The following is a 13,515-nucleotide window of genomic DNA, read 5'->3' as shown; positions in this document are numbered from 1 at the left end:
ATGTATATTAACATATTGTAAATTATAGTTTTCCATTTTTTCTTAACTTCCATATATTTGTTTAAAATTCCAAATATGATTTAAATAAAACTATTTTATATATTTATCTCTAATCCTAATACCTAAAGAATAGATTGTATTGATTTTTCTTCTTTCTCTTTATAGTTAAATTGGGTTTTTGATTTTTGTTCGGCTTTATAATTTAGTGAAGATCTGTTTTCAGTTGGACCATATTTGGTATTTAGTTTTTGGATACATTGTTTTTGACTTTAGTAATGGATTTTTTAGCTAACAAAGTTTATATTCCCTCTTTATCTTTTACTAGAGATTTTTCCGCGCTTCGCGCGGATTGTGTCCTATAAATTTATTTTATTTATAATATTATTTATCGGTTTTTTCTTTTACATTAACTTCTTGTTTTTCCAATATTAGTTTTTCTTAATTTAAATTTATATGTTTATAATTTTTCTTGTTGTAGATGAAGAATTATATATTTTATTGATGATTTTTTTGTATGTGACATAAACTTTTTGAAATTTTAAAATAATGTTATATATAGTACGATTAACACATTAAAGAAGAGAAACATATTCAGGCACATTTTACACAGGTTTTATATGCATAATTTTAAACATTATATATGTATATATTATAAGTTTGAAACATGTAAATGCTTTCTAAAGCTAAATACTTGTTCTGAGTTTACATAACTTATCGAAAGTTTTATCTCTTTTTAAATTCAAATCACAGAAAAAAATATCAAAAAGTCAGTATAGATGGGTTTTTTGGGCTTTTAAATCAACACTGAAAAATTACATGAATCAGATAACAACAGTTTTATAAACAACTGGATAAAATTTGACCGAGCCAAAGATTTTCACACAATATGTTCTTTCTTCTTCAAATTGCGAAGAGCTTATAGGCACAAGAAAAAAAATCATAATTTTTGTTTTCTCTTATATAACATTTTTTCTCCTTTACACACGAAGTTTATTACACTGTTATAAGCAATGGAGAACTCTATTCATATAAGATTCACATCTATGCATTTTGACAAAGAAGAATTTTAGCCATCTTTAGTTTCAGAATGGACCAACTTCAGTCATATACACTATATTTTCTCTATGATTCAAATCTTATGATTTTAATATATGTGCAGATTTTCATATGAAAAAGCACGCACGCCATCTATCATTCAACCTATTAGTTTTTCCAAAGTAAATACTATAATCCTCGTTTGGTTAGCTCCACAAATTAATTTCTTTGGATCAGTTTACTAAAAAATATAGATACTAATGTTAGAAAAGAATATAAACACTATCAACAACAAATATTGGCACAAGTTTGGATTTGCTGCTGAAGTTTGGATTTCTCCTCGGGCTGATCTACACTCTGTTGCAGCCTGGATCAATCAACCTCGCGTCAACGCAGATACGCATGCTACTCCAGTCATCAAGCTCTATTTTCAGTCAGCCATCTACCTGCTGTGGAAAGAGCGTAATGCTCGTGTGTTCACTGCTGTCTCCTCACCTTCATCAGTCATCCTTGCCTTTCTCGACCGTATGATGCGTGACCGTCTCCTCTCTTACCTGGAAAGTTCTTCTTTCTCCTCTTCTCTACTTCTTTTTATCTTTTGTATAAGACTTCCTTAAGGCTTTTTTTACTTTGAGTTGTTGTTGATTGTTTTTGTTTCCTTGATGTAATAAGTTGTTTAAAAACAATAGTGTAACCTTTCAAAAATTGATAATCTTAGCATCTTACCAAAAAAACAACAAATATTGACTTATTTATGTGAATCTGTATTTTATTTTAAATCTTTGTAGTGAACGAAGAAAGCACCATAATTTGTACAACAAATTTTCTTAGATTTACGTCATCATACTCACCATTTTACCATTTTAATTACATAATTTTAGATGAGCTTCTTCACCTTTTCCGATTATTTTTGCTTTATTTATAACTACAATATAAAGTTATAAACTATATATATTGTAAATTAATAATTTATTTATCCTTGAAGTCTAACGATTAAAAATAGAACATAATTCAATATAGATATATGATTCTATTAGTAAATTAGTAGTTACAAATTTGAAATTTCTAGAAATATCAAAAGTTGTATGTTAGTTAATTATCTTATAAATAACATTTATTTCTAATTTTTTTTGGATGAGAATATTTTGGCTGAGGTGGATAGTCTCAAAAGCTTTGAATTTAGTCCCTTTTATATAGTAGGATAAGTTGATGATTTTTTAGTAAAACTGATGCCATCATATTTTATAACCAACCCAAACTACACCGAACCAAACTACACCATAATAAAGCAAACCGAACTAAATCAAAACCAAACCGAATTTAATATAAACAAAACCGAACTAAACCAAACCAAACTAAACCCAAACCGAACCCAAACCAAAGCTACTATGGTTTTAATTGGGTTTAGTTTTACAAAACCCAAATTACCCAAACCAAACCGAACCCAAACTGAACCCGAAACTAAACTGATATGTCCACCCCTAGTATTAATTGCAAGAGTTGATGAAATTGAAATTAAGTGAAAGTAAAAAATTTAACATTTTAATTCATAAATTAAAAATAAAGAGTATATGTATAAATATTTTTAAAAAACATTTTAGGGTAAAATGAGTTAAAGAATGTTTAAAGTATGCTTACATATATTATTAAATCTTATTTTAAAATTTATTATCAATAAATTAATATGATATTGGTACATATATTTTGAATAGATTGAATTTTAGATCACTTCAGTATAGCTAACTTAAAAAATTCTCTTTCTATTGATTTACCGGAAGTCACGGTTTAGAGAGATAGCATGGAGCATAAGCAAAATTATTTTCATGGAGAACTTATAACTACTCTAACGTACATTCATTGATTTTCAGTTGAGTCAAAAGACATTAAAAGAGATAAACATGAGGTTTTGCCTATTTTCTAGTCTTTACTACTTTTCTTTGGTTTGTTGATTCATGTTTCTTTGGTTGCATCAATCATTTTTAAGTGTTCTATACTACAATTGAGTTCGACCATAAAGTTATTACTGGACGTATCAGAGGACTTACTTTTCTGAACCAAAAGGTAAATTTAATTTAATTAATTATTTAAGGACAATTCATTACAGTTTATAAAAATTAAAACAAAGTTGTAAATTTTAGTCTTATAAATTCAGCAACCTATCAAAAAAACATGGTTAATTTTTTTTAGATATACTGTTAAAATTGTAACGTAAATTCACAAAAACAATTCAATGAAATCATTTTATTTAAACTGGAAAACTTAAAAATGGTAAAAATGTTAGATTTATTGTATCTTGATTTACATTAACTGAAACCAAATATTATTTATTTTTCATAATTTTATTTATTTTTGAAAAATACTATAAACATGTATCCACCTTTAATATTATGAGACGGTGTTCATAAAGTATTTTAAAAATACTCATTCTTATCAAAAATGAAAATTATAACAAAAACAAAATATAAAAATGATCCATGCGTGATACGAGTATACATGTTAATTAACAGTACAATAATTTAGATATATATATATATATATATATATACTACTTAGAGCAAAATATATTATATTTTAATTCACATTGCATGCTTGTTGTCGATTTTCTTGTCAATGTTATTTACATGATTTTTTAAATGTGTACTTTTTTTAACAAATATATATATATATAATGTCTAATCACGAGCAATCATCGTTTCAAAGATCCTACACCCGCTGGTATAAAGTTTTTTTTTATTTTTGTGCAATTTTAATTATTTAAATACATGATCTGCATTTTTGAACTGCTTTTGTCATTCATAATTATAATAAGTTACTTATTCTCCTTGATATGCGTCTCTCCTCCATGATCCGTTTGATATGCACATGTTTTGCTTGATTTGCACTTGTTCCCCTTGATTTGCTTGATCTGCACCACGTGAACTACTTTTACCATTTAAAGTGAGTTCATTTGTTGTTGCAGGAGAACGGTGGATCAAACCGGTCGGACTGTAACTTTAATATTTTATTATATTTTAATGTCATTTTAGATTTTAACAATGATATAAAATTCTATCAAAATAATTTTGTAGTTATACTTATATACATTTACTTAATTTAATATTAAATTAAAATTTAAAACTCAATTGGACCAGTCCGACCATGGACCCAGTTATAATGACTGTTATAAAGTGTTTGTTTGCTTGATATGCCTTTTCAATTGATCTGTTTGATTTGCACTTGATATGCACTTGATTCGCTTGATCTGTCTTTTTCATATGATTTGCTTAATCTGCACTTGACCCGTTTGATATGCATGTTCTGGTTGATCTGCACCGCTTATACTGTTTTTACCATTTTAGGTTCTGAATGGTAAAAGCAATTCAAGCGGTGCAGATCATGGAGATCAAGCGGAACAAGTGCAGATCAAGCTGATCATGCAGGAGAGATACAAATCATGCATATCAAATAATTTATTTTAGTTATGAATGGTAAAAGCAGTTCAAAGATACATATCATATATTTAAATAATAAAAATTACACCAAAATTATTTACAAAAGTATTTTGAATGCAAATTATTTTGATTTGTCCATAACATATCTACAATATCATCTCTAATGTTCTTCATATGATCTCCATTAGCCGTGTTTCTTGTCTCCACGTTACTTAGATCACTTCCAGAATTTCTGTTACTCATTTTTGTGTGCCACATTATTTCAACAAAATCTCATCAAAATAATTTATAATTTTAATAAAATTATATAGTTCCACTATTTGTTTTTCTAATACTTATAGAATATTATTTTTCTAATATAAATATATTCATATAAATATTTTTTTTTATATATACTCTTTATTCTAATTTAATACATATATATTAAATACAAACAGATCTTGCACCAAAAATTATAAAATGATACTACATTATTATTTATTCTACACAGTGGCGAAGTACCATTTTGTAAAAGTGGTTTAACTTCAATTTAACTATTTCGAACCTAAGTTAAATGCAATAGTGTTTCTCAATTGACTTAAATTATAAAAAATATTTGCAAACTATGTTAGGGGATACATTAATTCCAAAAAGCATGTTAGCTCTTAAATAAAAAAAGTATGGTTGCTTTAAGAGAAGAGTATGACTAAATCAGTTTCTGTAGATTAGTGACTGACTATAAAAGAAATAGTTGTTGTTATTTATAGAAAATAAATAAAGAATGTTTAATTAATTTAATTTTAAAATTCATGTACCAAATTGAAAAAAAAAAGTCGACAAAAAAAAAGTTGACAAAAAAAATAACTGAACAGCTACAAAAAGAGTGAGGACAGCAGTACATGCAATTCTACTGTTTTTAACCAGATAAAGACAAAAACAAATGATATATAAGTAGTTTTCATGCCTTTTTGTTTTAAATTAAAAAAAAATGTGATTGGCAAATGAAGTGCATATGGTCAACTGTTGCAGGAGACATGCTTTTTATGTGTCATTTCATTCATACTCTTAGTAGATTATGTGAGAGAAGTGCAGATCAAGCAGACCAAACAGTTATTATAGTTTTGAATGGAAGAAACAGATAAATAAAATAAACTATATGTTTAAATAATAAAAATTACAAGAAAATATATGAAAATGCATAATATATAAATGGAATACATAAATAACTATAAATGATGCACTAAAGCCATAACGTGCAATTCTAAAATCAAAATATGAAAACATTACAATTTAACAAAATACACATCTCTTTCATTATTATACATGTTTAAACAATATTAATATATATTTGCAAAATACATATTACAATTAAGACAAACATTATACAAAAATATTAATTTAAGTAAATGTAAAAATTATATGTCGGAAATAAAAAGAAAAATAAGTAGAAAATGATAAATTTTGTATTGATAAAACGGTAAGTAAAACAGAATAAAAATATTGTATTTATAGAAGCACATAAATATACAATAAAATTAAATGTTCATAACAAATTATTATTGACTAAAAAGCTATGAAATGTAAAAAATATTGATCGCATGCAGATCTTCTTCTAAATGTTTCTTATAAATATAAAAAAATGAATGATGATTTTAGTGCAAAAAATTGTATTTGTGGTTGAACTGCCTTTCTCCACTACACCATTCGAAATCTAAGTCACAAATCGTAATTACACCTTTGGAAAGGATGGAGAAATTGCTTCTAGTTTTGCTTTTAGTTGATTTTTTTTGGTCAATACAGAGTCCAGAACCCACATAACCTAAAGCATAGTGGAACAATCCAAAGCTGAAGTATATTTGGAGAACCTAAGGCCTTCAGTTATAACCAAGCTTCCAAGTATCACTTTCTTTATCCTCAGGTTTCTTTCATGCAGTGGAAGAAACCAAATAGCATGTTATGTGAAGTACAAAGGAATCTTGATCATGTTGCATGGATGGCTAAGCTGATAATCAACATCAGGGACATCAGGGACAAATCAAAGGAGAATTCGGAGTCTATGTAATATGTAAACCTATATGAGGAGAATGCGAGAAATGTTGCTGGAGATGCCGATGATTAAGTATGATGTTGCGAGGGGGATGGTGATAGAATGAGTTCCAAATTTTAATAAACACTTGCAAGGAGCTATGCTGTTACTCATTGGCCTTGCCGAATAAGAGCTCAGGGTAGATAAAGTTGTTGTAGGAATAATTAATTTCATGATTGGGATTACATCTCTTTTACATATTTGTTTTCTAATCTTTTACAAAGATTTTGGTGTATTTCAGAAGTAGAAGCTCTCGAAGCTGACATGAAAAATGTGTATTTGATTGATAATATGGGAATACAATGATGAGATACAAAAGATATCTAAAACAAGAGAGTACAAAGGTATTGAAAGTATGTAATTGCTTAGAAAGAATTCGGATCCCCTGCTTCTTGTCCTTTGTCTCTCTTTTATTGGTGTATATCATGTGGATCAACACGGTGACGTGATATGACGAATATCAGATGCCTTTATGTATGTATTTATGCTTTGACCTATGTTACATTGTGGTTTGAGTACGTCAGCTCGGCATAGACCATCTGTGAGATCAGGATGGGCCTTGAACCTTCGTGGGCTTATTGTCCTCTTTCGTGCTTTAATGATATTAGACCGGGTGTGGAGTTGGGTGAAACCTGCCTCCAACAATAGCCCTCTCCTAGAGTCATGCGTGTTTCAGGTTGCCAGACAGTCTAGGTATTGATTCTCACTTGGATTGTGTATTTGGGACCGTAAAATTATGAATTTTAAAACCCAATTCGGAATTCTGGTTCGATGAATTTATTGCGAGATTTGATTGATGTAAATCAAGAGATTTGATTTTTCCCCTTAGAAATTGAATCATTTGTGGCGTGGCAATCATTTCCTTTGTGGTTCTCAAATCTTGGAATATAAATTGCTTGTCTTCCTTCTTTGTCTCTTACTTACTCTTGTCGAAATAATCCAAAAGGTTTGTACTTCGTTCTTCCTCTCTGTTTTCATCGGGTTTCATCAAAGTTTTGACTTTGTTTCTCTCCGTTTTTGGTTCTCTGAGTGCTTTAATCGTTGTTTTTAAGTCCTTGTTTTGGACATTGCATTCGATTGTTTGAATAACTGTTTTTGTTAAGGTTTATCATTTCAAGAACCTGATGTTTTTAGGGTTTCTGTAATGCGAACGACTGGCTTTGTGTTAATTTTTGTTGCTTTAACGTATGTTTTCGTTTTGTATTTTTATCAACTGAAGTCTTCACATTTTGTGTCGCCTTGATTTAGTGAGTTTTTATTCCTTTTCGTGCTTTTTGTCTATGTTCCCGATCTTACATACCTTCTTTTCTTTTGGTTTTAGTTGTTATCGTCATGGTGCATACGAATGCTACTATTATCAACCTTTCTCAGAGGGCAGCCGAGACTGACAGGAGGAGAGAGGAAACGGCCAAATCTGCTCAGAATGCAGTAACTCTAAGGCCGGCTTCCGATGTGACAGTTTGGGGAGTTACTTTTGTGTGTATGTGTATAAGTGTATGTATCTCATTTCATTGATCATGCATTTAGGCATTACTTCAATGATATGTCCACTTAAATGTAATGATAAAAGTGGCATGAAAGTGGCAAGATCTTAAACAGTTTGCCCCACCACAGAAGAAAGCGAAGAGAGTGAAGAAGTCTCTTTCCTGCTTCTTTCTAATTCACTAACTTCACATGTAATTTTATATGCATGTATATTTCCTTTGTTAGAATCATATGCATGTAATAACTCTTTCACTAAATTTTGTTTGTCTCTCCGAATGATTCATTATTATTAGAGCTTTTGGATGTTAAAAAGGTAAATAAATATAGAAAACCTTAAATAATTTGATGTTATAGAGAGAAAGCAAAAAAGTTGTTGAATTATTTTACATTTTCCAAACAAAACATTTACTAGATAAATAAATAAATGATAATTTCACAAGGAATTTAGACAAAATGAATTTATAATGGTTTTTATTCTAATTTATTTTACATAACAATTTTGAAAAAAATTGGATTTTTTTACAGTTGAACTTTGTGTTAGTTTGGGGTAGTCACAATTACTGGAATAACAGTTGAATTTCATAATACATGGTTAACCGATAGGAGATTAGTGAAGCACTACCATTTAAATAAGTCCGAAACATCCTGTTTGTAAGGACTGATTCCTTAAATAACATTAGTTGTATCAAAATGTATATGGAGGTATTTAGGGAAATTGTCAAAAATACAACATTCATAAAATCATTTTTCATGTTTACACTAACCACATTTACTTTAACTTTTAAAGAGGAAAAACGGCAGTTATAATCTTAGGATTAACTAAACTAGACTTAGAGTTTAGAGTTAAGGAGTGGAGTAGGATTTTTGGAATGTGAAATTTTGAATTCTAATAAATATATAAATAAATACTTAAAAATATAAAATATAATTTCTAAAAAAAAATAGTTTCAAAACTAATTTTCGATTTTTTTAAAAAAATTGAAAAATAAAAAACTTTGAAAAAGAATTCAATTTTTTTTTAAAAAAAGAGTTCAAATTTTAAAAAGTATAATTTAAAAACATAAAAAATTTGATTTCTTTATTTTTTTATTTAAATAATTATTTATATATAGAGAGAGAATAAGGGTATAAGAGTCTTTTACCTCTTAATGAAAAATATATTTTTAAAAATGTCTCTTTAGAGGTGGTAAACATAAATAATGGTACCAAAAAAGGGAAAATTACATGTTTACCACTTTCATAGTACCACTTTCATGGTACCACTTTTCATTTTTACCATCGCTAAGGAGACATTTTCAAAAATATCTTCTTCATTAAGTGACAAAAGACTCTTATGCCCTTGTTATTTATATATATAATAAATTATTATTTAAATAAAAAATAATAAATAATAAAATAATTAAAAAAATAAATAAAAATAAATAAAAAATAAATAAAAATAAATAAAAAATAAAAAAAATATGTTTTTGAATTATACTTTTTCATATTCGAACTTTTTTATAAATTTTTTTTTCGAATTTTATATCATTTTTTTCAAATTTCTTTTTGAAAAATGAAAATTATGTTTGAAACTATTTTTTAAAATTTTTTATATATTTTTTAAGTATTTATTTATTTATTTATTAGAATCCTAAATTCCACATTCCAAAAACCCTACCCCACCCCTCAACTCTAAACCCTAAGTCTAGATTAGTTAACCCTAAGGGTATAATTGTCTTTTACCCTTCATTAAAAGTGAGGGTAAAGGTGGTTAGTGTAAACATGAAAAGTGGTACTCTGAATGTGCTATTTGTGGCAATTTCCCCCAAAAATGCAATTACAGTAGCATGATTAAATCTAAATAAATTAAAAATAAAAAACAATTTATATTGAGAAGAATATATCACCTGTTGTCAAAAAAGATATCACCAAATATGCCAAAGAATAACTTAATCGATTCAAATTATTATATCTGAAATTATAAACTTATTAAATACAATTGCAGAAAGCCAGAATTAAAAATAAAAACAATTTCAGCTCTTCGAAGAAAACCCAACACTAGATGCTCCTCTAGAACAGGTCTTCCTATTTATTATTTTCAGTAATAATAATAATAGAGGTAAAAGAACATTTAGAATATATAATTATATAAATTCTCTTCTAGAAAATTCAGAGGCGTTTGGGTTTACAAATCTTGTCACACTCCAATTTGCTGCCTCGGCACCTTCTCGGTGTTGTGTTGCAGCACCAATTAGAATTTGGTAATCTAGAGCATTTTAGTGCAGCTGCATCAACTTTGTTGACACCTGTATAAAATTTTCAAAATAAAAACGGTTAAAATGGTTATAGTTTTAATGATTATGATCATAAAGCATTGGAAAGTAAGCTATGTACGACATACATTCATGAAAAGTAGCAAAAAAAACCAAGACGATACAAAAGAAAGCAAATTTAGCTGTTGACATTGTGATTTTTCTTTAAAACTAAACGCTTTGTTAGTTTGTGTTTTAGAAATCTTGTTAGTGAACATATATATAAGTTTTTGAAAACTTTTTGTATGATGATCCGAAAAAAGATGATATTAAATCGACTGAGTAATTTTATATTCTTTCAATCTTAAAATGTTTATATTAAAAAATATTTTGTTTTATTTTTTAATAATAATTTATCACCATTTAAAATATCATTAACCACAGCCATATATATAAGTAACGTTGAAACATTCAATTTGAAGCTAAAATTGATTGGCGGCGCATTAGCTACCAATTTTATTATTTACTAGTTTTTTATAAATGAAAAAAAATAATTTTTCAATTTTTAGTACACTATCTATAGCTACTGTGAGAATGGGGGTTGAACCAATAAGAATGAAATATTCTAAATAAATTAGGAGTCATGTACATAGAATAAATACCTCAAGAACTAATGATTTTTTCAAAATCTCACTAATATCTTATTATCCTACTCCCACAGCTCTCTCTCTTCTCTCTCTCTCTCCTCTCCTCTCTTTCTTTTTTATTTGATAACCGTGGGAGATCCCAGTCAGTAAGCCCAGACTAATCTCCATGAGGCCTTCCATCCGGGCATGCACGTTTAATAGGCGGAAAGGTGGCCAAGGCGACTCGAACCCAGGACGGGCACTCCAGATGGAGTTCCATTACCACTAGGCCAAGAGCTCTTGGTTCTCTCCTCTCTTTCTTCTGTAATTGTATTTCTTCATCACTGAATTATATTTTCTCTCATAACTTTGTTTACTAACGATTACACCATGAATTTTCTACTTACAAATTTTTTGATACCATCGCAACTGCAACGTCGAACTCCTCATATGCCTTCTTCATTTTCAGTCACTATCCGATTTGATTTTAAGATCAAGCTCATCACTCCTCATACCACGATCTCTAACGAGTCTGAGTGTAGGTATTAATCTGGCTCGTTAGAATGACTCACAGTCTCCAGCGAGTTCGTAAACCATGACTCAGGGGTTTGGGCCAACAACACATTTCCATTGTGGTGTTTATGGTCGAGGATTCACCGTTTGAGATACATATTTGGTTAGCTGATATAAAACAAGTTGTTTCTTGGCTAGTTGTTATAATACATTCGTGTTACCAAATACATGGGATCTTACTTGCTACAAAATATGTTACGAATACTTGAAAGAAATCAAAGAATCAACGAGCTTGTCCAAGCATAAACCAAACAAGAGGCAATCAGTTCGTGATGTTGTATTTGATTTGGATAACATTTTATGTTAGCCGACATTTTATCAGTTACCCGATATTTATTTTTGTTTTGCCGGATCCTTAATTTTATGTTATTATTTTGGATATTTGTTTTGTTAGATATTACAAACATGTTGCCGCAAATTCATAAATCGCTAGTAAGATATTACAAAATAGTTAGTGTTAGTTGATATATATTTTGTTAGCTGATACATTATATGTTACTTGATACATGTTTTGGTACCATATCTTTAATATTATATCCTTGTATGGATACAAGTTTATTAGATGTTACAAACATGATGCCACTAATTGATAAATGACTGGTAAGAAATAACGAAATAGTTTTCATTATTTGACACATGGTATAATAAGCTATTAAATGTGTTGATACGTTGTAGATGATACATTGTTTGATACATGGTTAATTTGTTAGTACATATTTTGTTGTATGATACATGTTTTGTTAGATGATATATGGTTTGATACCCAAGAATGAGTATTCACTAATATGTATGTTATTGATTTTATAGCACTATACACATAACTATAGCTTGCTAACTATATATAGTATGTTAACTTGATACATTTGTTGGTAATATATTGTCAATCATTTTTATAGTCATTAAAACGTCCATTATTTTATAGGCGTTGGAAATTAACAATTATTGTACCAGATAAATTATTCAATAACTATTTAACTTATATCTTCTTAACAATTAGCAATTATTGTATCAGAATTACATAATTGTTGTGACGGTTGCAAAAACAATATGAGTCGGATGTCAGTGGAGGAATGGTGGTGTTTAAATTGAAAGAAAGGTACATTTAATTTTGGATAAATGTATGACACCCCTCATAAATATTTATGTTTTGTAGAGATATAAATGCAAACATATAACATGATCATTAACCGATACAATTGAGTTATCTTTTCTATATATTAATAAATCATTTTCTTAGATGTGATAGGGAGGAACCAATTTCCAAAATTTAGAGACTATTTCGGGATTGTTTTCTTTGAGATCTTGATTTCTCTGCCACATATGGCGCATCCAGCATCGACAAAGTTGTTGTCATGGTGGCAAAAGATAAGATGAACATGAGGTCGGCATAGGACCACATGATGGTTAAGAGCAGTGGGTTTCTATAGATAATCTGATTTTCCATCAAATTGATTTAAATTAGAGAAAAACAATCCTGGGTAAATAACATCTTTGTCGTATGTTGGAGAAGAAAAACAAAAGTTAATAGTACAGAAAAAAAACATGAACAATTATGTCAACACAAGACACAAAAGTTACAGTATTTTACTTTATGTCATATATGCATAACTATATGTTTTCATGCATCATATCATATGCAGAAATAACGTTTTAAAAATTTAAAATTAGAGTTAAAATAGTTTTCCGTTGATTTTAAAATTTATTATTTGATTACATAATTTAATTTTAAATTTAATTTGATTATAAGTAAAAATTGTATCCATTACTATGGGTTTATGCATATAGTACAAAATTTTAATTTCTCCATCCGCAAAACTTATAAAGTTTTTGTACTAGTAAACTTGTAAAACTTCTGTCTTTCACCATTTTTCTGAACCCTAGCTTACCTTCTCTGTTTATTTCTCAATATCAAAAGCGGCACAATTGGTATAATGTAGATGTCGAGATTCTGAGGATGGATTCTCAGCAGAAAAATTGTTTTACTTGTGTTGTGATTTTGTCTGGCACCCTTTTATAATCCCCCAAACATCAGATTGCCTCTTTTGATGAGTTTTGTCCTTCTTCCTCCG

Source organism: Brassica napus, chromosome A4 (assembly GCF_020379485.1).
Source record: "Brassica napus cultivar Da-Ae chromosome A4, Da-Ae, whole genome shotgun sequence".
NCBI lineage: Eukaryota > Viridiplantae > Streptophyta > Magnoliopsida > Brassicales > Brassicaceae > Brassica > Brassica napus.
This window is presented reverse-complemented; position numbering follows the sequence as displayed.